General features: G+C 39.0%; 1 protein-coding gene across 4 annotated transcripts in view; it reads right to left on the bottom strand.

Annotated features, from left to right (window-relative positions):
- LHFPL3 (LHFPL tetraspan subfamily member 3) overlaps positions 1 to 23,361 on the bottom strand; it is a 550,996-nt gene that overhangs the window by 436,229 nt on the left and 91,406 nt on the right. The gene's annotated exons all lie outside the window — the stretch shown is intronic.

Raw genomic sequence — 23,361 nt, 5'->3', positions numbered from 1 at the left:
TTTACTGTTTCTAATTCCTTTAGTTGCCTTAACCTTGAGCATGGCAGTCAAGTTCATCCTCAACCTTGACAACCTAAGACCACAAAGAAATTTTAAAAGCTATAATCTGTAAGAGTGGTATCCCCAGTTTTCTATCAAAACTTCCCATACACTATCCACAAAAAAAATTAGTTACTACATGCATATGATATTATGCTGAAATGCAACACTAGATCTCAAGTTGAAATTCAATTTTTAGGTCGTTTGTGATCCCAGGACCACTTACTTTTTTTTACCACCCTCCTTCTCCTCCCAGGACCACTTGATTTTAAAGAAATAGCTCAAGACTGGTCAACCCATGAGCCTCCCACGTTGCTGAAGAGGGTGAAGTAAAAGGTAGAAAATAGCTAATAGGGGTCATATTCACTCATTTTCACTCTGCTTTGTCTTTTTAGTGAAGGTTTTTCATAGAGAGTGAAAGACACAGAGATAGAGATAAAGAGCTCATTGAAGAATGTGGAAAGGACATTCAAATGGAAGTCAGAAGGGCTAACAGAATCATTCTTTATCATTTTGTCATTTCCATCTAAAAGGGGGACTTCACTTCCTACAACTACTTTGTAAAAGACACTATTTAAAACTCAGAAGTCAGGAAGAGTCTTTAAATGCCAAGGATGGCACTTTTGATATCAAGATCTCAAAGCTTGTGTGAGTTTTATATGTGAGTTTTATTCCCCCTTTATTTTTTCTGTCTCTCTCTACTCTCTAGATTTCTCTGATAGGTTAGAGGGGGAACTTCTCTTTCTTGTGTAAACTGGGAAAACTCAGGAAGACAACAGCTATTTCTAAGGGTGGTAAGGGATCAAGAACAAAAAATAAATAAATTTCCATATATCAATTTAGAAGGGTCTCCTTTGATACTTTTTCCATAAATATTTCCATTCAAATGAGGAATAAAATTGTGAAAACAAAACCAGACAGTTTTAGGGACTAAGGGAAATAGTATGAGTCAATGATCTGCCCTCCCCCTAGGTCACCAACCAAAATATGCCAAGGAGACAACTCTATGGATGAGGAGGGCATCCAGGTCAGAAAACTTCACTAAACATTTCAGCATTCTTGGGGAAGATAGCTAGATCATGCTAGGAGAAAGAATACCTTCAATACAGCACTATAGCACTGTAGCACTGTCATTCCATTGTTCATCGATTTGCTCGAGCAGGCACCAGTAATGTCTACATTGTGAGACATATTGTTACTGTTTGGGGCATATATAATATACCACGGGTAGCTTGCCAGGCTGTGCCATGTGGGCAGGATACTCTCAGTAGCTTTCCATGCTCTCTGAGAGGGATGGAGGAATCGAACTCGGGTTGGCCGTGTGTAAGGCAAATGCCCTATCTGCTGTGCTATCGATCCAGTCCCACTTTCAATATATAAATAAATAAAACTATAGTTATCATCAGAGATAAGCAGGCAGCATGATGGAACTACCCTTTCTCCTATACTCAGTTTCCTGATCTGATTAAATTGTAGATGGACCGTAAAGATAAACTGAAGGAATTCCGGAGGAATGCAGATGAATTCCAGCAAACCCCAATAGTAAGGTCTAAGAAAACAATGAAATAGGAACCAAAGTCCATGTTAAAATTGTACTGTTTACCCTTGTCTTACTGAATGCAGCAGGACCTGGCATGGTTTGTGGGGTTCAGCCAGAAATTCTTAAAATGATTCCATTCTCATTTCCTACCTCTGTAGTCTGTAGAGATTTGTTCATGAGACTCAGATTGTCACATTTGGACTCAGCATGTGTATCATGCCATTGGGAAAAATAAAAAATTATATGACATTTTCCATCACAATCCAGTGTACAGTGTAGAAAGGCAGCTCTTTAAGGTTTTTTTAGAGGAAAATATAACATTTTGTTACACATCCTAATTCACTGCTTTGTTAGAATGGTCATCACTAGAAAAAAAAATGAGCACAGATCCTTTGCTAATGTCTCCATGGAATTCTATCTTTGTTCTGAAGTCTTCTTGGTGCCTGCCTCTGGAATAATATGCCAAAAACCCAAACTGTAATTTTGTCCTGAATGAAATGGGTCCTTTCAGAGGATAAAAGGAAAGCTTCATCTTACTTTGAATCTGAAATATATCTTGGGGAAACTAACCCTATTTGTATCAAAGTTCAGTCTCTCTGGGGCACACCACCATCCAGAGAGCAGCTATAGATGTTTGAAGACATATTCCTAGGTAGATGTTACAATTCTGTCATTAAAGGAGTTCAGATTTACAAGATCAAAAATAATTGCTAGTGCCTACATATTATAAAATAATCTCCTATCATTCTTTAAAGACAATCAAATCATTTTCATTTCTATCAAAGCAATTCACATTAATAGTCTAGGCTCAGTGTCACTGAGAGACTGCTCATAATAGAGATCTATTAAAACAACCAGCCTGATTTTTCATGCCGAAATAGAGCTTTGTATATTTCTCATAGAGGATAGTAGTGATTTTCAAAAAGAGATTCCAAAATATTCATAAAGAGTAATGGGAATTAGCTGAATGCTGTGGATTGACAGGCTATCAACAAAATAACACACATTTTTTTTATAAATTGACTAAATCACTATTTACTTGATAAACTGCAATGTAATGGCTCTGAAGGAGCCATTTTGCTGTATTAGCTAAATAACGTCTGTTTACCCAAACCGGGTAATTATAGAGTTATCATATAAAGCACTGTCCATGTCTGCCAAGGAACAAGATGAACCTGCCACAATGTGAAACCTTGAAATTTGGCTACAGTTATTTTTAATTCTGGTACTGTGGACAGTTATGAATAAACTATGTACTGTAGAAAAACAGTAGAGAAGGAATTTCCCAGTCATTTTCAGTATTCAAAACTCCCCAGGCAAAGACAAAAAAGCCTATAAGTTAAATCTGTGATTCCAATATTATTTTACTGAAAAGGACGTCATCTTCCTTTGAAATATTTGTATTAATGATAATGAAAATAATCCACATGACTTGAGGAGGAAAAGACAACATTAAAATAAATCAATTTAGTTTAAAATGAGAATTTTTTCATTAAAATGCATTGAAAGGCCTAAAGGTAAATCATATCTCAATTTATACAGCAGAAAGATGAATGAATTTTCTATGTGTTGTGGAGAAGGCAAATAAAAACATAGGAATATGAGAGGAAAATGCCAATATTTAACCACTTTGACCTGCAAAATAGTTATTTCACATGGTTCAGCTGAACATACACCAAGTACCCTGAACATTTACTTTCAGCTCAACAAATGTTTTTGTCTATTAAACTAATGAGTAGAAAGATGTACAAAGTATGAAATGACATTTCAAAAGCAATTTTATAAAAGGAAATGTTTCAGAGAGAATAGAAAACGTCCAAGACATGAGCCTGGTAAAATAATGAGGAACACACAAGTCAAAAGAGAGTATCAGCCTAGAGTGCCCGGGAAGGTGGACGTTTGCTGGTGCTCAATATGACTGGGAGATACTCTCCAGGACCCCCCATATGCAGTGTCTGAGAATCACTGGCAAGTCCTCTCCTGGGTCTCCTAAGCAACCCATGGGAGATAACAGTAACGATAATGATAATGATGAAAATAAGGATGATAATGCAATTTCTAAAAAGAGAGATTAACCACTGGTGCACTTGATTTTTCCAGAACCTAACTAATTTTTATATTTGTTTTAACACCTGGAGAGACATTCTGTTGAAGGTAAGTAACTTGTCATTCCTTGAATTGTTTACCTAGTTCTACTTATATCCATACATGTTTTTGCTGCTAATTTGAAAAAGTATTATTTTAAAATGTAGTGTATAGAAAGTGAATCCCAATGACCACTCACTGGGAGGGGAAACTTTGTTTGCTGCAGATTAAAGTAACCTATAATGGGCGGTTTCAGAGAAAGAAGTTGGGTTCTTTCCAGCAACTGTCCCAACAGTACAGGCTAAGTCTCCCCTTTGCAGTCTGAGGCACAAGTTCAATGTGATTTGATATTCATTTATGTAATATACTAGAAGCTGTAGAAAGGGGAGTGATATATACTTAAAAGTTTTATTTTAAATCTAAATACAAAATAATAACTACAGGATTCAATATTGCATCTGATGTGACCATTTTCCTATTATTCCTATCATTCTAGAAATATTATTTAGGTTAATAATTTGTTTACCTATAGTATGAATTCTATAGCATAGTATGAATTCTATAATATAGGACAAAGAACCTCCAGCTCCGGGCACATGTTTTCGACTCCACCGTTCTTCCTGCACTAACATACGCCTCAGAGACCTGGGCCCTATGAAAACAGGATAAGAATGCTATTTGGGTCTCCCAAAGAGGAATCGAAAGAGCTATGCTTGGAATATCACATCTGACTCAAGTGAGAGAAGGAATCTGGAGTTCTGACCTCCATCAATGACGGAGAATCAGGGACACTGTCTTGTTTGCCAAGGTGTCGAAAATCAGATGGGCCAGACACGTAATGTGATTTGGAGACAACTTCTGAAATAGAGCTGTTACCGACTGGATTCCAAGAGATGTCAAAAGAGTGCATGGCGGCTCACCTACGAGATGGTCAGTCTTCTTCATTAAGACCCTGAATGAACAGCTTGAGGCTCTTCATGTTCTTGGAATGAACAGACGCCATTGGGCTACACTAGCACATGACAGGGACGAATGGAGATGTTACTGGCGCCCGCTTGAGAAAATCGATGATTAATGGGATGACAAGTGATACAAGTGATACAAGTGATAGTATGAATTCATCAGAGGACAGATGCTACTTATAACTGAGATTTTATTTTCTACAAAGATGATAAAATATGGAAAAGTATTTTAAGACTCTAAAGGTATTAAGACCTAGGTGGAATGGTTGTCCAACAAAACATTTACAAATAGTCCTGATAAAGATTTTTTCCTATTCAAAAGGTTAAGAGACACACATAGAATAAACATAAGAAACTCTACAAGATCTTCTGGTGCCCATATCTTTGGTGACTATGGTGTTTTGGTTTTTTGCAGGAGAGAGGGCAATGGAGCACTACTACCAGTTAGGCCGATGTGCTCTGGGGACACCAAAGCTATGCCCAGCAAATTTTGGGGACAATATAATGCCAGGGATACAACCCAACATTGCTCTACACCTGAGCCATCTACACCTGAGTATCTACACCTTTGGTCACTATAATGTTTCATCTTTGCTTTTTCTCCTTCCCACTTCTCGCTGCAATGCAAGAGGCTATTTCAAATGATCATAGAATGAAAAGCCAAAACTTATTTCCCCAAAGTCAGTTTATGCTGAAAATTACTTTCTCAAATCCAATTTTTTTTTTATTTTTGGGATCATTCCCAGGCTCTTGAGGAAAATTCATAGAAACTGGGCTACAAAGCATTTTATCAAATAAATATCCTGCTTTGTACAATTACTCTGCATCTCTCAGAGACAACACTGACTAATAAACCTTCCTGGTGATAAGAACAATGTCTTATAACACTTGACTTTCATTAGTAGCTCCTACAGGAGATGAAGTATTCTGCTTTATGGATCAGGGTCAAGAGGCTCAGATTAAATTAATGGACAAGAAAATCGTCTTGGTTCTCTTCTTGTTTTACTACTATTAACCTACAAAATAGATATTAAGAGAGATAATATCTGAAAAATTGGCATACTACAAGTTCAAAACCCCATTCAAAGTACATCAGAGAATAAAATAAACTGCTTATACATATTTACCTCCAACTTTTCCTTGATATGACTTTGATTGTTACAAATGGAGTAAAGGAACCACTAGGCCTGCCCATTTTGTGAAAAACCACTTTGTAATTTTCTTAAAAGTGTGGTAAGCAGACAGTAATTAACTCCAGAGGAAAGCACTATTTCTCAAGCCTGTACGAACATTAATAGATGAGATGATAAAAGTTTATTGAACATTTACTGTTTGTCAGGCCATGTGTCAAATGGATTGAATCATTTAATCTTCACAACAACCCTATAAGGTAGATATTTTTAATAGTCCCATTTAACAAAGAAGGAACCAGAGATTAGAAAAATTAATTAGCTTGCACAGGACACATCTAGCAAGAAGGCAGTCAGAATTGAACTCACAAACTCTGATTCCAGAACTGTTACACCATTTTTCTATAAACCAAAGTTTATGAAACAATATTTCAGTTTCATAAAATATCAACCCATATTTGTCATACTCAAAACAAATGGATACAAAAGACCACCACATCTTAGTCAGAAGAACAACATTACATTAAAAACAAAAATAACAATCATAAACAAACCAAAAACCTCCTGTTCAACACAAAACCTCAAATCAATAATTAAACATATTCAAATTTACAATTACAAGAATGTTTTCCCAAAACTATGAAAATCTTTCTAAAAAATCACCAAGATATCCAAGTGTTAGTGAGGAATCACATAGTTACATGCCCTTGTTAGTTAAACAGAAGTACTTGGGCCAGCCTCCATTATTTTCTGCTGGATACTTATGAATTTACTTCTAGTAGCCATGGAAGCGCTTTAAAAACCGAGTTATTTATGAAACATTTGCCTGACCTATGAGTAGTGGACATGATGGGGGAGAAAAGGTGGTGCCAAGAAGTCTAGTCGGCTTGTATCTTTCAGTGCTAATAAAGTCACAAAATGACCAGAGCTCATGAAAAAAACAGATCCTGGAGGTCAAACACCCATGCATCCGTAACAGTCATGCATTATTCTGGCTCTTCTGACAAGTCATTTACTCCCATGTGTGCCACCCAGAATAAGTGTTTCTGGGATGCTCAGTGCTGTTAGATGATGCTAGTGGTGAGTGATGCTGTACTGATAAGCAGGAGAAAGGCTTAGGGCTACAGCTCACCAGTCTCTCCATTCTTTTTAGTGGCTACACAGGACCTCATCATGACCCAGCCACATTGATTTTCATTCTCTTTAGCTACCCTAATCACACTTTATTTTAAAATGACAAGGTAACCAACTTTCAGGTATAAACTATTGATACGGCTCCCCAAAATAATCTAAGGTAATAATATGCAGATTAAGGGAAACATCACCAACCAATAGATCACTAAAGACTACTCCATGGGAGGCTACAGGTATTGAAAATTTTGAGAACTGTACGTAGCAATCAGAGAAGCCATGGCAGGAGTAGAGTGAAATCAAAATTTAAGTAAATCCTATTAAAAAGTTGAAGACCACTCTTCCAGGGCATAGGAAGTTAAGTGGTGATCTCTGCCAGACCCAGAAATATACTTAATAAAACACAACCTAACTCAGCAGTTTGCCAAGGAGATGCTTTAGAAATGCACTGACATATTGCCAAAAAGAACAAGATTTAATAAACACACAATTTAATGATCTAACAAAACACTGCCTGGTCAGATGGCATCCATCCTGCAGAACCATCTGGCTGAAGAAATATTCAGAAAATCATCAACCTAAAAGCCCAGATTCTTCTCAGTAGGTCTCAAATCAAAATTCTTAGATATAAATAGCTGCACAAAACATAATTTTACACAAAACCTTAGCAAATATCTCTTTTTTAAAAAAATGAGCAAACACTAGTTTGCAATAGTGTAAATGCTTGTGTGCTTGTGTTTGTGGGGCTGGGAGATGGGGGTTACAGTATTACCATATCATGGCCATCTCAAAGTGAAATGTCCTATCACAATACTCCAGGGATTCATTTCAGCCCATTCCCGACCTTAGTAATCTCCATTCTGCCATCAGAGTCTAAGAGTTGTTTCCCTTAGGCACTATTTATTTCCTTTTATTCTTTAAATAACATATATGAGTGAGATCATCTAGTATTTGTCTTTTCTCCTTATTTCACTTAGTATGACTCTCTTCAGTTCCATTCATGGTTATAAAAAGTAAAACTTAACACTTTATTAAAGCTGAATAGTATCCTATTATACACACACAGAGCCTACCTTCTTTATCTGCTCATTTGTCTTTGGGTACTTGGCTGGTTTCTAGAGCTTGGATCTAGCAATCTACTATCTAAAATATCAATATTTATTTATTTATTTATTCATTTAATTTTTAATTAGAGAATCACTGTGATGTACAGTTACAAACTTATGAACTTTTGTGTTTGCATTTCACTCATACAGTGATCATTTACTGGGGCTGGAGTGATAGCACAGTGGGTAAGGCGGTTGCCTTGCATGCGGCCAACCCAGGTTCGATTCCCAGCATCCCACATGGTCCTCCGAGCACTTCCAGGAGGAATTCCTGAGTGCAGGGCCAGGAGTAACCCCTGTGCATGGCCGGGTGTGGCCCAAAAAGCAAAAAAAAGAAAAACAACAACAACAAAAACAGTGATCATTTACCCTTCCCTCCACCAGTGCCATTCACCTCCACCAATGATCCCAGTATTCCTTTCACCACCCCCACCCCATCCCCCACCACCCCACCCTGTCTCTGCAGCTGTCATTCCTTTTGTTCTCTCTCCTTTTGGGTGTTGTAGTTTGCAATAGGGGTATTGAGTGGCCTTTACATTCAGTCTATAGTCTACTTTCAGTTCGCATCTTCCAACCTGAATGGGTTCCCCCAACATCCTCTACTTGGTGTTCCCTTCTCTATCTGAGGTGACTTTTCCCCCAGCATGTGAGGCCAATTTCCAAACTGTGAGGCAGACCTCCTGGTCCTTATCTCTACTACTCTTGGGTATAAGTCTCCCACTCTGTTACTTTATATTCCACAGATGAGTACGATCTTTCTATGTCTGTCTCTCTCTTTCTGACTCATTTCACTTAACATGATACTTTCCATGTTGATCCATTTATATGCAAATTTCATGACTTCATCTCTCCTAACAGCTGCATAGTATTCCATTGTGTAGATGTACCAAAGTTTCTATAACCAGTCATCTGTTTTGGGGCACTCCGTTTTTTTTTTTTTCAGATTTTGGCTATTGTAAACAGTGCTACAAATGGACATACAAATGCAGATGTCATTTCTACTATACATTTCTGCCTCTCCAGGATATATTCCCAGGAGTGGTATTGCTGGCTCAAATGGGAGCTCAATTTCTAATTCTTTGAGAATCGTCCATATTGTTTTCCAAAAAGGCTGAACCAGTCAGCATTCCCACCAGCAGCGAAGGATTTAAAATCTACTCTTATTTTCTTTTAAATTTTGTACAACTTTCCTTTCTTAAATTTCCCATTCAACATGTTATTAATCTTTTAACTTAAAACATTGTGAATCTGTACCTGAAAGTTCATGTCAATGTATTTAAAAACAGGTTAAAATGGGGAAGTACTAAGACTAGTGCTTCCCTGAGAGAACTGAAATAGGTAAGAAATGAATATCCAAAATGCATAAGGAATTCCTGTAATTCAAAAGCGAAGACCACAAGAAATTCATTTCAAAAATGGACTAAATAGTTGAGAAGACTGTGCTTCCAGAGCCTTATGGGCAATAGGTGCATAAAAAGTCCTAAACACAAATCATTAGGAAAATGTAAATCAGAACCACACTGTCATACTATCTCTCACCCACTAGAATGGCTATAAGATGTATACCAAATGTGGAGAAACTGGAAGTCATAAAATACACTTGGTAAAAAAAATGCAAAATGTTGTAGCTACTATAGAAATCAACATGGAGATTCCTTAAGAAATAAAAAAGCGAGGACCAGACACATAGATCAGTGGGCTAAGTACAAGCTTTACATATGGGAGACTCAGGTTCAATCCTTAGCAACACTTGGTCCCTCAAGCACCATGGAGAGCAACCAGCAAGCACAGTGCCAGGAGAATCCCTCAAGTACAAGCATAATAGCCCGGTGAGATCCCAAAACCCAAAAGTGAAAATAAAATAGACACAAAATGAGCTGGGATTTGGCTCAATGGAAAAAAGGACTTGCACTGTAGATATGAAGGTCTGGGTTGAATCCCCAGTACCACATAGTCCCTGAATACCACCACAATTGACCCAAGGAAGAAGCTGGTAGTAGCTACTAAGCTCCAAGTACCTCCTTCAATCCCCCACCCTGACCCCCCCAAAGTAGAACTTCCATATTATAAAAATATATTTCTGCATATATATTAAAAATAGTAAAACACTGAACATTAAAGCAGTATCAGTCATGTTCACTGCAACAAAATAGACAACATATGGGCACAAATGAAGAACACATGGGTGTACAGATTGAAAAAAAACCTGTGATGTGTGTATGTGTGTGTATAAAAAAACTAATATTCAAACCAGAGATAGAGAACGGCTAGTAAAGCACTTGCCTTGCACACAGCTGAACTGGGTTTGATCCCAAGCAACACAAACCATGCCCTGAGTCCTTCCTGGAGTGATCCCTGTGTCTAGAACCAGGAGTAAGCCCTGAGCACAACCAGGTCTCACCCCAAAACCCAGAGTGGGAAAAAAATTCCAGAATATTATTCAGCCTTAAAAGGGAAATTCTGCCAATGCAATGCATCTTTCCTGTGGAAGTCTATAAAAATAATTATTTGTGATCTTGTTGTTTATGTGTAAACTTGTATGAGAAGATTTAGAAAATGTATTCAACTGAATGAGATTTATTATGTCATTTGTAAGCTATACATGGAGCTCAGGGGACCCAGGATCATTTCCAGTAGGAGAGGCAGTGCTGAGCTCAAGGGATAGTACAGAGGTCAAGGCACACATACACCTTGTATGTGACTGATCCTGATTCAGCACCATATGGAGGTGCTGGAGATCCCTAAGCACTGCCAGGTGTGCCCCTAGATTCTTTAGCACCTCCCAGGTAGGCAAGATAACCCCAGAACTGCAGAGTCTGAGCAGTACCACATCCTCAGGGTCCCCTCCACTGGAGAAGACACACTGTTCATGCCCGGCAGTGCCCACGATAAAAGTCAGGGCTGTAAAGGGCTGGGCATGCACTCTGCCATTTGAGATATCTCCCCTGCCCCTATTATTCTGTTCAGGTCATAGAATCTGTACGGACACTCCCTTTCCTTCTTTTTTTTTTTTTTGCTTTTTGGGTCACACCCAGCGATGCTCAGGGGTTACTCCTGGCTTTGCACTCAGGAATTACTCCTGGCAGTGCTTGGGGGACCATATGGGATGCCAGGGATCGAACCCGGGTCGGCAGCGTGCAAGGCGAACGCCCTACCCGCTGTGCTATCACTCTGGCCCCTCCCTTTCCTTCTTAACAGTTTCTTCTTATTTCTTTTTCTCCTCAAGAAATCTTGCTAGAGATTCAATAATTCTGTTGGTGTTTTCAAAAATTCACTTTGGCTGGGGCCAGAGAGATAGCACAGCGGGTGGGACATTTGCCTTGTATGTGGCTGACCTGAGTTCCATCCCCAGCATCTCATATGGTCCCCTTAGCACTTCCAGGAGTTAATTCCTAAGTGCAGAACCAGGAGTAAACCCTGAGCATTGCCAGGTATGGCCCCAAACCCTACCTCCACAATATCCACTTTGACTTTGCTAAGTTTTCTCTATTGTTTACATTCTGTTTCAAGAATTTCAGCTTCCTACTTTCTGACTACTTTTACTCTATTTTTGGGTTAATTTTTCTCATCCTTTTCAACTTTCTTAACAAGTAAACTTATAACACGGATTTTTTTAAGTAGTGGCCTCCACAAAAGTGTCGGGGAGCACAGCCACCCCCAGCAAAGCAGGCCTACCTGGTAATTTTGGTGCAGCTCAGGCCCAGCAGTTTTAGGGGAACCAGGATAATATCCAGGTAGACCTGGCTATCTGTGGTCAGGGATTGACCCTGGGAGCTATTAGTGCAGGCCCTAATAATGGACTTTAATCCTATCCTCCTTGTAACATCAACATTTGAAGCAATAAATTTCTCTGAAGCAATATTTCAAAAACATCCCCAAATTTTGAAATACTGTATTTTCATTGTCAGTCAATTTGAAATACTTTCGAGGTCTCCTCAATTACAATTATGCCCAACAACAAAATCGTGATTTTGTTGTTGTTGCTGAACCAGGAGATCGTACAGTTGACTCAGCACTACATGGTGCCCGGGAACCAGGTCCTAAGTGAGTGGAGCAGTAATCTCTAGCGCTGAAGGGCCTGAGCAGCGTCACATACACAGGCCCGTGCACTGAACCACTGAGGATCACTGCAGTGACCCCTGGGATTTCCTGAGCACCAATGGGAAAGTGTCACCCATCCTACCCCACTCCCCAAAATAATATTTTTTTGCAAATGAAATCAATAGTAGGCAATCTCTATGTACACAGTATATCAATTATTTGGTGAGAAGAATTATGGAAAACCCATGCAAATGTAATTAGTGGTGAAGTAACTTTTAAAATTAGGGGGGAAAATTCTGTACCTTTTTCCTCTGATAAAAAGGTATGGAAAGAGCCTGTGAAATTCATTCATTCCACATATGTATTTCAAGTGAATACAATAAAAACCAAAAGTACTCACGTAATGGAGCATCATCAAAGTACTTTTGTCCAAGATTTATTTTAAAAATTAGAATCTTGTAGAAGCCTCACAATACTTTAATACTGTTGCTAACTACACAAGTTGTTTTATTTCTGGTGACAAAACACAGCAGTAAGAAAACTGTCAAACTAAAAGACTAAAACACCAAAAGACTGTCGAATTGCGCAATTCTTGAGGGAGAACTAGTGCCGGGAACTTTGTGAACTTCCTTCTGTGGTGACAAGTAATTAACAGACATGACAGATATTTTAAAGAAAAAAAAAGTAATCACACATTGATTACAAAACATAATGTATCCCTTCAAGATCAGGGCATCATTTTTAGTAATGAGAGTAAAAAGATATAAAAAGATAATCATGAGAATATTTAAACAAGTGGAATTTTAAAGATAAACATATGAAAATGTTTCAGTCTTTTCTCTTCATGAAGATTGTGTGCCACCTATAAAAAGTTTCACATAACTTTAAGCCTGTTTTAAAATTTCTACAGAGAAATAAATTTAGTAGGAACCACTTGGTAATATAAAATGTAACATCATTCAATTAGTTTGCAAGAACAAGTTAATGACATTTGGAGAATTAAAAAAAAACCTACTAGCTGAATTTCAATTAAAGTCTTTACACAATGTAGGAGATTTTGAAAATTGGGCATGATGATTTTGTAAGCAAAGGCAATGTCATTTCTACATGATACACATATCATTGTAATATATATATTTCATCCATAAAATTTATGAAATGCACACATTTAAAAAACAAGACACAAAACCTACTATCTGACAAAACAGGAAGCCATAATTTAAGAAATAAATAATTTTTCTCAATTACTTTTCATTTTTGATAGCAGTGACAGAATGATGAGGCATACTAACAGATGCCTAAGGAATCACTGGTTATGAGCATTAATGCGGTTCAGTACTGGCTCTAATAAACAAAATGTAGGGATAACTTTATCTCTCTACAGTTTCTATGAAAAGAATATTAAACATGCCATTTATAATTATTGTAAAGATAGAACAGGACCATTTTACTTCATGAAGATTTTGATAATTTCTAATTAGAAATTCTGGTTTTTAATTGAAGCAACATTGTATTTTGGGACCAGAGAGATATTACAGTAGGTAGGATGCTTGTCCTGCATGCAGCCAACCTGGGTTCAATCCCCAGCATCACAATATGGCCCTAGAGCCCGCCAGGATTTAACCCATGAATGCAGGGCCAGAAGTAACCCCTGAGTGCCACCAAGTATGGCCCCAAACCAATCAAACAAAACCCCAAAACATATTTTAACATCTTTCACGTGTGCATCATTAAAAATCAAAATGTGCAGGCCACAGAGATAGCACAGCAGCTAACATGCTTGTCTGCATCCTTTCAACATGGGTTTGAATCCCCAGCACCAGATGAAGGTGCCTGAGCAACCTCATGAACCAGAGAAAGGAAAAAAATGTACATTTGGACAGGAATTCAATAATAGACTTACTGAAGTGAACTTCCAAAGTAGAAAAAAAGAAGAAGTATACCTAAGCAAGAAATTATTAATTGAAGATGTTTGCATGCTCCAGCAAATCCAGAAAGTATCCTACTAAAGAGGTAAATGAACTACCAATGTAAGTATGTTGTGTGGGGAGGGTGGAAAATAAAATATCTAATATTTAAGAAAAAATATCACCAATGTTTAATGAAATGTTAATAAGTGAATACTAAAAATATATTATGAGAAGTATTTAACCCCATTTGCTCATTCACTTTCAATTTTGAATCTTTGTTTTCTTGTTGCCATACTCCCAAATAGGCAAATCACTTTAACCAAAAAAGAAACATACCAGATGCAAGCAAAACAAGTGTTGACCTTTAATATTAATTAAAAATTAAGATAGGGGCTGGAGTTATAGTACAGCAGGTAGAGCATTTGTCTTACACATGGCCAACCCGGGTTCGATCCCCAGCATTCCATATGGTCCCCTGAGCACTGCCAGGAGTAATTCCTGAGTGCAGAACCAGGAGTAACCCCTGTGCATCGCTGGGTATGACCCAAAATAGCAATAATAAATAAATAAATAAATAATAAAACAAAAATTAACAGAGAGATCAGGGGATTAAGGCACAAAGGTGGTGTTAAGGAATAATACAGCCAAATATCCAAATCACAGAGTCAACAACACTGAAATCAAGACACCCAAATTTTAACAACCAAACTTAGAAACACGCCTGTTAAAAGGGCAATTTGGAAGGGGATGGAGGGTAGGGGAGGGAAGGGATGGGGTTACGAGAGGAAGCCTGGGAACACTGGTGGAAGGAAGTTGACACTGGTGGTGGGATAGGTGCTGCAATACTATATATGTCTAAAACTCAACTATTTCTAACCACCTCCCCACCTCAAACCCCTCACCCCAAAATTTACAGATAGTACAGGAGGTTAGGCACTTGCCTTCCGTGGAGACAATCTAGGTTTAAATCCCTAGCACCACATACAAACTCCAGACACTACCAGAAGTCACCACTGAGCAGAGTCAGGAATAGCCCCTCAGCGATGCTGAGTGGGTCCAATCCTATAAACACAAAATTGACACAATATACTAGATCAATAAAAGTCAAACACCTAACAAAATGAATCATCTTGTTAATTAATGTCAGAATGTGGAGGCAGCACAAAGGTTAGAGGCATATGCTTTGCAGCCTGGCCCGGTAGATCCCCAACAGCCCCTAGGAGACCTGTGAGCACCACTAAGTGTAGCCCTGCTGACCCTCAAGCATTGCTGGGATGGCCTTGGTGGTCTTCGGCATATCAAGACCTAAGTAGCACTGCCTCCTCGGAATCTTGTATTGACCCATATGTCCTGGTTGGCTTATTATAAGTGGGAATGGCCACCCTCTGTGCTGTGCACTCTGGGGAGAAAAGTGAGGGACATTAGAATTATTTGTCGGGGGCTGGAGTGACAGCACAGCGGGGAGGGCATTTGCCTTGCACGCGGCCGACCCGGGTTCAAATCCCAGCATCCCATATGGTCCACTGAGCACCACCAGGAGTGATTCCTGAGTGCAGAGCCAGCATGGCCGGGTGTGACCCAAAAAGCAAAAAAAAAAAAGAATTGTCTATTGAACTAAACAGTAATTAAAAAATTCTCAGAAAAGAATTTTATTCATTTTTGCACTTTATTAATTTCATAGTTGATTACTCATTAGTTAACAACAGAGTGATAGGTATATAAATGTATACTTCCACATGTGAAAAAAAAAGTTTCAGTTACATCCCTTCACCAAAAAGGCCCTTCTGCCCTATATTCCCACTCCCCTCCCCTTTTCTGATAATCACCATAGTGTTCACTGAATCTAGGACTTAACTGCTAGTGTTGTTGTTCATTCATTTGCTTTAACTAGTCATGTCCAATTATGAATAAAATCATGTGACAATTGGGTTATATGTCTCTACTTATCTTAGTATATTTCACCTCAGGCTGTACCTCTTTTTGTCCTCAAAAACACAATTTCACCTGTTTTGTTTGTTATTTTGGACCACACCTATTGATGCTCAGGGATTACTCCTGGGTCTGAACTCAGAGATCACTGCTGGCAGTGCTCAGGGAATAAACCGAGGCTGTTAGGGATAGAACCCATGTTGGCCAAGTGAAAAGCAAGTGTCTTATCCACTGTACTACCTTGCTGGCTCCACAATTTCATCTTTTTAATAGCATAATAACGTTCCATTGAGTATATGTACACAACTTCTTTAGTCATCTGTCAAAGGGCACTGAAGTTGATTCCATATTTCAGCTAATTCTGGGGTCACACCTGGCAATGCTCAGGGTTATTCCTGGATTTGCACTCAGAATTAACTCTTGTTGGTGCTTGGGAGATCATATGGGATGCCAGGGGTCGAAGCCAGGTCAGCCATGTGCAAGAAAACAACCCTCCCCACTGTATTATCACTCCAGCCCCTATTTTAGCTATTATTATAATGTTGTTTTAAATATAGAGATACAAATATCCTTTATAATAATGTATCTTCTTTTAGTAATATAACCTACTTACAAAACTTTTCTAGCATAAGATTCTCGTAGGTATGATTTGTTAACATTCACATGAAATTTTAGGTCTGAATTTTCCTATGATTACATTTCAAGCCTATTTGCACAATAGGTACCTGCTTTAGATTCATATACTCAGTTGTTACAGGACATAACACAAAATTCCACAAAATCAATATATAATTCTTAGTCATTCTAGGTTTCAAAATGCAGTTACAAAATGGACTAAGGCATTAACTGATCTTGCACCTAAGTTTACTCACTTTCACAGAAAATAAAACAGACCATTAAACACTGAAACTAATTCATTCATCATGAATTAGTTCTTAATACATTTTTTAGGATTCTTGACCTCTTCAAAGGTGAATGTTATCACTAGCTCTCCAGAAAACCTCCCACGGGCAAAAACATTGCATGCTTTTTTTATAGTGTCTCCTCTGATCCTTTGATCCTAGACTAATCTTTGGGGGCATAAAAAGTCCCAAATAACTATTTCAGAGTTCTAGGGAACCAAAAGAGATGGTAACACATAGGTAACTGCCTCTATTCTTAAAGTCCTAGCACTATAATATACATTACCTGGCAGGTAAAGATGGAACTAATCAGGAACAGTTAGTCCAGAGCAATACACCCAATACGCCACAACAAAATCTTACTACAATCTAAAACTAAAATTTTATAACAAGAGATTAATTAATACACATTTTATGATAAACTATTACATCAATTTACTAAGAACTTAAAGGAAAAAACTGCATAGGTCAGTTATAAATGCCTTATATATGAATATGTCATCCATAGATTTGATAGTGCTAGTGTTTAAGAACATCTACTATATGCCTGGCACTTTGCTAAAAACACATGATGATTATAAATGGATCAACATGGAAAGTATCATGTTAAGTGAAACAAGTCAGAAAGAGAGGGAGAGACATACAAAGATTGCACTCATCTGTGGAATATAAAGTAACAGAATGGGAGACTAACACCCAAGAATAGAAACAGCCGAGGGATACAGGGCCAGCCCCCGCCAGGGCCGGGGCTCGGCTCCGGCCGGCCGGGTTTTCGGCCCGGGTGCCCATGTCTCTGCAGAGCCGGTGGATGTGCAACGAGCAGGAACCAGAGACAGCTTTAGGAATTGGGGTTCCAGCAAATGCTTGCACCCGTGTATGGAGACTGTGAACTAAGCTTTTGCCCCACGCCGGCTAATGGAGGAAATAACCTTCCTTCTTGGTCTCTCTCCCCTCCGGGAGACGGCGTGGTGTCCGACATTTTGTGGGTCCGTTGAGAAGGTATGAACTTTTGGCGCGAGAAAAAAAAAAATGTGTGCTTTGAACTTGAAACAGCCGCGGGATACAGGTCCAGCCCCCGCCAGGGCCAGGGCTCCGCTCCGGAAGGCCAGGTTTTCGGCCCGGGTGCCCATGTCTCTGCAGAGCCGGTGGATGTGCAACGAGCGGGAACCAGAGACAGCTTTAGGAATTGGGGTTCCAGCATCTGGCAGAATTTTCCCTGGACTTTATACAGAAATCCAAAACCTCGCGGACGCGGCTTAACATTTATAATTGCCAGCAATGTGAAACGGTTCCTTTTGAACAGGTCTGACTTGGGGGGGAAACTCCAAATAATAACAGTAAGTTTTTGTTGAAATATTGAATGTTTTTAATGTAGCAGCCAGCTCTCTGGACTGTGAACTAAGCAAAAGCCCCATGCTGGCCGATGCGGCGTGGCGTACACCATACTATGAGGCGCTGGAAGGAGGATGAGGGGGAAAAAGGAAAAAAAAAAAGGGAAAAGGAAAAAGGGAAAAGAGAGAGAGAGAGAGAGAGAGAGAGAGAGAGAGAGAGAGTTATGTACTTGTAGCAGTGGGGCTACATATCTCTTCATTTCCAGCAATGAAAAACTAATTATCAAATGTAGTAGGTCTGTCTCTCTTGCTTGGAAACTCTAACAACTATAGTGAGTTTTGTGTTGAATTATGGAATGTAATCAAGGTAAAGAAAAAATGAAGTGAAATTCATTAGTTATACAGTAGGGGGTAGGGGGTGGGGGCGGGGGGTATACTGAGGTTTCTGGGTTTCTGGTGGTGGAATATGGGCACTGGTGAAGGGATGGGTGTTTGAATATTGTATAACTGACATATAAACCTGCGAACTTTGTAACTTTCCACATGGTGATTTAATAAAAAGTTTAAAAAAAATAACACCCAAGAATAGAAGAGATAAGGACCAGGAGGTTTACCCCATGACTTGGAAGCCGCCTCAAATGCTGGGGGGAAAGGCGTCTCAGATAGAGAAGGGAACTCCAAAGGGTATTTGGAGGACCAGCTTGGGTTGGGAGATGTGAACTGAATGTAGACTATAGATCGAAACAATGGCCACTCAATGCCTCTAGTGCCAACTAAACACCCAAAAGGGAATGCTCTGCCACAGAGTCGAGGTGGGGGGGAGGTGCTAGGAGGGATACTGGGAGGGATACTTGGTGGTGGAGAATGGGCACTGGTAGAGGGATGGGTACTTGATCATTGTATGACTGAAATGTAAGCACGAATGTTTGTAAATCTGTAACTGTACCCCACGGTGATGCACTAATAAAATTTTTTTTAAAAAAATACATAATGATCAAATTCAAGGATCTACAATGGAAGAGGATAAAGGCTAAGACAGGATCTAAGTTTAATGAACCCCAAAGCAAAGCTTGGTTTCTAGAGATGGTTCTAGGCAAAATTGGAACATAGGTTAGCCCAGAAGAATGAGTTGGTGTGCAAGTCACTTCAGGCCAAATGAGAAGCAGAAGCAGTAGACTAGAGAAGAGAAGAAAAGCAAGTATTCAGGTTTCAGGCATTCCAGCATGGTTAATGCACAGCTCAGAATGTGAACACCAAAGAAGTGGGTCTGGATAGATGGACAAGACCCAGATCATGATGTGTCTTGTATACCAGGATAAGAATGTTTGGACTTAATCCTTTGCACCCAGACAAAATGAAAAAAAAAATTAAAGATGAAATTTTAAAATATCTTAAACTGGGAAGCAAGAGATCACAATTAAAAGGATAAACTAATTATGGCTTCAAATTTGAGTTTCATTGAACCCTGGGATATTCTGAAGATCTTCAGGGGCTACATTAGTAAAAAAAAATTCCTAACAACAATTATGAAGCAAATAAATAGGAAGATATTATTGCTTAAATAAGATGACATTATATTTTTCGCTCCCTAAAACATATACAGTGAGTAACTACTTTAGGGATGATGACATCACGGGTGCGAAGACTTTTAGCACACGTGCTAAAAAAGAAGGGCCTGGTAAGCTCCCTATGGAGTATTCGATATGCCAAATACAGTAACAATAACAGGTCTCATTCCCTTGACCCTTAAAAGAGCCTCCAATCATTGGGAAAAACAAATAAGGAGAGGTTGCGAAAATCTCAGGCTGGGACGAATGGAGATGTTACTGGTGCCCACTCAAGTAAATCAATGAACAACAGGATCGCAGTGATACAGTGACAGCTAACATTACAAATGGACTAGTGTTATTCTTAAGTTTTAGTTTTTTGGTTTTAATTTCAAATAAAGCAGATATCTGTATCCTTATCTATAATACACATAAATTAAGATCTCTGAAGATCTTGACAAATTTTATTTAATTTTTTTATTTTGTTTTTTTTTGCCTTTTGGGTCACACCCAGTGATGCACAGGGGTTACTCCTGGCTCTGCACTCAGGAACTACCTCTGGCGGTGCTCGGGGGACCATATGGGATGCTGGGAATCGAACCTGGGTTGGCTGCATGCAAGGCAAACACCCTACCCATTGTGCTATTGCTCCAGCCCCAATTACAAATTTTAGAAACTGCAATGGTTCCAGAGGCCAAAAGTTTAAGGACTATCCAGTTAAATGTTTCATTCTACCTTTATGAATAAATCAGGGAGGGGCTTGAGGGAAACATCTAACATTTGGAACAGTCATGGAGATTCATCACAAATGAATGAGGATGGTGGCCTGGACTGAAGTTTATAGTGAAAATATTAAAAAGATGATGAATCTAAGGTATGTTGAGGAGATAGGTGCCTCAGAATTTGGCTATTAATAAGTTGAAGTCAAAAAGGATATCCAGATTCTGTCTTTGAATGTGTCTCAGAGTCCTCACAGAAACAACCCAAGAGTAGCTCTCAGGGACAGGGTGGGTGTTACCTATGGATTTGTTTGGCATCTATTGGACCATCTGTGATGGTAAGCTGAGTATAGAGTATATAAGCATATATATGAGTCTAGAAACTAAGAGTACTCTTGGGGCCAACAGGTAGTACAGCAGGTGGGATGTTTGCCTTGCATTCTCTACGGTCGTCTGAGCGTCCAGGAGTGATTCCTGACTGCAAAGCCAGGAGTAAGCCCGAGCACCGCCAGGTATGCCCCCAACCACTCCATCCCACCCTGGCCTGCCAAATAAAAAGAGTACTCGCAGCATACAGTGGATATGAGATCATCTCCAGAGAATTTAAAACATGAGAAGAGTAGGACTTGGACAAAACAGGACAAGCAACATAGAAGGGTTCCTCAGAGCAGAGGAAAGGAAGTGCCCCATACTGTATAACCAGGAAGATAAGGTGAAAGTGTTAGAAAAAGGCAGGAATCAACAGTGTAAACTGCTGCTGAATGAGTGCCTTCCTGCTCCAATGACGAGATGGTGCCAGTGACAGGCATGCTGACTTCTTAACCCAAAAGCAACCCTAGAGAAATTGAAGGATGCACAGCGAGAAAGCGCAAGGAACCAAAAAAAAAATACTGAGAAACTTTTGGGAAGGTCAAAGGCTTTCATAAATCAATAGGAATAAGCATGAGCTGATGCACTGGGAGAAAAGACTGAAGAGGAGATTTTAAATCTGCTCCTGTCTCACCACTGGTAGAGCCAATCATGGAACCTGGTAGCCCTGTTTCCCAGAGAACAGTATGGGGCAGCTCAACAGCCAGTGGGGCAGGGAGCTAGAGAACAGTGATGAATCCCTGGACATACATTCCTTCAACTCACCTCTCCTTCAAACCATCAAGTATAGAAGATGTCAATTAAGGAGATGAATGTGATCATGAGACATTAGACAGGAAATACACAAAAGCTCTGCAGACTTTATTGTCTCCAAAGGAATTAAAATCTATTTTTATTTTTATTATTATTTTTTTGCTTTTTAGGTCACACCCGGAGATGCACAGGAGGGGTTACTCCTGGCTCTGCACTCAGGAATTACGCCTGGTGGTGCTCAGGGGACCATATGGGATGCTGGGAATCGAACCCGTGTCGGACGTGTGCAAGGCAAAAAAGCCCTACCCGCTGTGCTATTGCTCCAGCCCTACTAAGATATAATCTAAAGGAAACAATACCTTATAATATAAAAACCAATTCAAAGTTACTAAAGCAATATTTTAAAATACCAAAGGCAAAAACTTAAAACCTATAATTTCATGTGTTACATATTACTATGCACAAGTGAATGGTGAAATAAAGCACTCAGGCCTATAGCATCTAGAAAGTGGGTCATACAGAGACTCACTTTGGAAACATTACTACTGGGAACATTTGTTGTTTTTTTAAATGAGATAAAAAAAATTTAAGAGAGTTTTACCAGAGATACAGGAAACATGAATGGTAAAATTAGAAAAGTGTAGTTTCTTTCAAAATAACAAGCACTAAAATAAAATAAAAAATATAAAGAAAAAAATAGCCTCAAACAATCCAGTTCTAAATACCAGAGGATATCAACAGTCTTACTGGGGGGAAATGCGGAGGGTGCTAAAGTCAGTAACAAATGGAGTAGGAAGAATGGTACAGGTATAATAAAGAGGTCAAAAGAAAGCCTAAAAGGTTTTCACTGAAAGAAATCTTTCTTAAAGTGTCACAATAATCAATTTAAGAAAGGCAGTGGGGGCGAAAGTCAAATAGCAGTGAATTTAGGAGTAAGAGAGTTTTTTGAAAAACAGTATAGAAAATTACTTTAAGGAAGTAGTTGGAAGGAGACTGGCACTTTGGTTGTGGGTGGTAGCACTGTACTCCTAAAACAAGTCACCCTCATGTAAATTATTGTTACCCCAATACATTTTTTTCTGGAGAAAAATTCCCAGGAGGAAAAAAAAGACCAAAATGTGAATTATTGAGTTGAGAAATGATTGCCTACATGGGAAAAAACTAAGTATTTTATATTGATTTATCACTACAAAAACAGATTTCAGGAGCCAGAGAGACAGTACAGCAGGCAAGGAATTTGCTTTGCAAACAGCCGACCAGGGTTCAAACCCCGGCATCCTATATGAATTATCAAGTACCTCCGAGAGTGATTTCTGAGTGTAGAGTAGGAGTAACACCTGAGCATTGCTGGGTATGACCCCCCAAAAAAAAACAAATAAACAAACACCCCACCCCCAGATTTCGGGTCACCTCTGAAATTTATACTAGCCAAATAATCGAATTATGATATAAAGGAACAGAAGGGTAGGAAAAAGTAAACATCATCAAATGGGCAAAATGCAAATTCTGTAAATGTGTAACATTATATGAAGGATAGTAGGTTTCCAGAGTAGCCAATACACAGAGAACATTGGACCTAAATATAAGACTACACAGTGGCTGGAGAGAGAACAGGGTAAAATGCTTGCCTTACCTGGACTCACTTGGTTCAATCCCTGGCAACACATGTGGTTCCCTAAGAACTGCCAGGAGTGACCCTTCAGGACAGGGCCAGGAAAAATCCATGAGTATTGCTAAATATAGTCCTCAACCAAAAGAAAATAATGACTAATAAAGAATAATAATTATTTTATGTAATATGTATCTCATTTACATGGGTTGCTACAATAGGATCTAGAGATAACAACTAAGTTCCTCAGCTTCGTGA

The sequence above is a fragment of the Sorex araneus genome, chromosome 1, assembly GCF_027595985.1.
Source record: "Sorex araneus isolate mSorAra2 chromosome 1, mSorAra2.pri, whole genome shotgun sequence".
In the NCBI taxonomy this organism is placed as follows: domain Eukaryota; kingdom Metazoa; phylum Chordata; class Mammalia; order Eulipotyphla; family Soricidae; genus Sorex; species Sorex araneus.
Note: the sequence above shows the minus strand (reverse complement) of the source record. Positions and strands in the feature narration are given on the sequence as shown.